Genomic DNA, 3,083 nt, shown 5'->3' on the forward strand with positions numbered 1-3,083 from the left:
GGATTGGCTGCTACTGGCTCAGGTACATGGGGCAATATGGTGGCTGCTGGCAAAAGTACACAGATGTTTGGTGCAATTTGATGGATTTTTGGCTCCTGCTGGCACAGGTACAAATTAGGGGCAATGTGAAAGGTTCTGGCACAAGTACAGGGGACAATATCAATGTTAAGGTGGGAAATGGTAATGCAGGACTGGGTGGGGGGGGAATGATTGAAGCCCTTGCCTAGGGTGCCAAAATACCTTGGCCCGGCCCTTGTAGGAACTAACCCTGACTATAGTGAGAGAGGGTGTTTTATGTATTGGTGTATTATGAGTTAATACCTGTTAGAGAAAGTAGGGGAATAGTCACAGTAGGTTTCTGTTAATGATAGATGGTGTCATCGAATTCATTTTCTGGGTGTTGGTTGGTATTTGGGATGCTGCTTGTTGGTCTAATCTCTGTACAAAGTGTGTGAGTTAGTGACCCCCTGATAGCCACACCTGAAGTTGCATGCAGTTGGATGCGCCATAATCGTGACACCTCTCCCATTGATGTTTATAGAACGTTACGTTTTAGTTGCCAAATTTTTGCATTCAAAATTTGAAATGACCAAATTTCAAATGCCATGACAAGTAACGTCCCCAAAGCAAAGTTTATAAATCCAGTATTCAAAATGAAAACCAAAGTATAGGAAGTTAAAAGAAATTGCAGGCCTCCCCTAAAATCTGCCAAACCCTACAATAGCAGACTCTGTCTGTACCTAATTCTCAAAATATTTGTTAATGTAATGTAAGTGTTAATATTGCATTTAGCAAACTACTTATCATTTAAAAGAAGATGACTACCAAAGTTGACTAGAGTACATTCAGATTTTTTTTTAAATTTGAAGATATCATTGGATTTGCTGGTTTAAGCAAACTGGGATTGGGGTGTAGCTTTGGGATAGAAACATGTATGAATTGAAAGAAATAGCAGCAAAAGAAGAATCCTAGAAAACTTTTTCCCTCCCTAAATATGTATATATAAGGGATCTATTGTTCAAGACATGTTAATGTAGTTCATAGTTAGCAGAGCTTTTAGTATCAAATATAAAAAAACAGATTTCCCACTGGGAAATGTAAGTGAAAATTCTGGCAGAAATATATATACAACTGATGATAAAACATTGTCCCTTTCGTGAATGCTGATTGCATCTGCTTTTCTATATAGAGTGAAAAGGAAAATTGTGTCTCTTCATCTGGCAGTAAGGTAGAATGATTCCAAAAGCGTACTAAATCACAGTTTTGACTGATTTCCATACACGAACTGTTTGCTATATTTTCTTTTTTTTTTTTTTTTTTTTAAAAATTAGATGTTCAGCTAAAAAAGTTGCCTCTAGGTCACCAATGTTACAAAGTCAAACAGAAAACTCTCTAAAAATAACTTACAGCAGCTGTTAAGGTATGAATAATGTATCACAGGGCGTGCAAACCAGTATTTGTAGGGATAGAACATTCATTGTTCACATCATGAAACATTGCTTGACAAACGCAAGCTTGAAGTTAAACCAACATACCAGTAACCACAAAACCATAATAAATTACACGTGCAACTTTGAGATAGTGTAAAACCTATATGTGAACATCTTAGAGATGAGGTGGACGTTCAGAACTTCATAGTTCTTTTCTTGTACTGTTTGACCTAGTAACCATATACTGTAGAGCTCCGCAGAGGATTATTTTCTAGCTATACCATCAGCAGATGAGTCAAAGGGATCCCTTATGAAATTTGGCTACTCTACCCCGCACATATAGATTTTTTTCAAGTGATACCATTTATGAAACAACAAATAATTAGTGATGGGTGAATTTGCGCCGTTTCGCTTCGCCGAAAAATTCGCGAATTTAGTGCGAAATTTGCGAAACGGTGGAAAATTTGCGAAACGGCGCCGGCGTCTCGTTTTTGACGCCGGCGCCCGTTTTTCGACGCCGGTGCCCGTTTTTGGCGCCCGTTTTTGACGCCGGCGAATTCGCGCCTGGCGAATAAGTTCGCCCATCACTACAAATAATACCATGGTTCCTTAGCAAATGGATTGCCCGGCCCCTGTCTACTCCCATGCACATTTATAATTGTTTCATCTCCATGATGTAGTAAGCAGTTTCTGTTACCAACCTTGGTGGTTTCTTCGTCCCTCCTAATGGTCCTACCATCAGATTACCAGATAATCCCCCTGCATAACAGATGTAGGCTTAAAGTGGCCAAACACAATATGATCCGCTCGTTAGACGAGGTCGCCAGGTTTCCCTAATATGCCCACCAAAGGCAGGGCGATATGGGGGTAATCCGAATGTTTAACCCTGCAGTCCTCGATCACAGGAAAAATCAAACCTGGCCGATCGATATCAGGCCGATTTTTGACCTGATATCAATCGGGGAGACCTGTTGGAAGCCCCCAAACACAGGCAGATAAGCTCCCTAATTAGTCTAAAGGACCAATATTGTGCAGAACTATAGGTTGCATGCAGGATGCTGCCCATTCGCAGAGGGATTTGTCTAAGTTGGAAAACTGGGCAGCAAACTGGAAAATGAGGTTCAATGTTGATAAACACAGTGAAGTGTGGGCAGTGTCATTTCGTGGCCACTAAAGCAAATAAATTTGTGTCTTGCTTTAAAAAAGGGCATAAACTATTAGGATAAAAACCTCTTTATAGGTCCCTAGTGAGGCCCCACCTGGAGTATGCAGTGCAGTTTTGGACTCCAGTCCTTAAGAGGGATATAAATGAGCTGGAGAGAGTGCAGAGACTAAGTGCAACTAAACTGGTTAGAGGGAGGGAAGACTTAAATTATGAGGGGAGACTGTCAAGGTTGGGGTTGTTTTCTCTGGAAAAAAGGCGCTTGCGAGGGGACATGATTACACTTTACAAGTACATTAGAGGACATTGTTGACAAATAGCAGGGGACCTTTTTACCCATAAAGAGGATCAGTAAGTAAGGAGCTAGTACGTCATCAAGTACAGAAACCCTTCACATTGAAAAGAGGGCTTTACTGGACCTCACTGCAGTTCCCATACATATATATATTAGACTGTAGTAGTGGTGGCTCTGGGATGTCTATAATGCAGCA

This window comes from Xenopus laevis, chromosome 2S, assembly GCF_017654675.1.
Source record: "Xenopus laevis strain J_2021 chromosome 2S, Xenopus_laevis_v10.1, whole genome shotgun sequence".
Classification (NCBI taxonomy): domain Eukaryota; kingdom Metazoa; phylum Chordata; class Amphibia; order Anura; family Pipidae; genus Xenopus; species Xenopus laevis.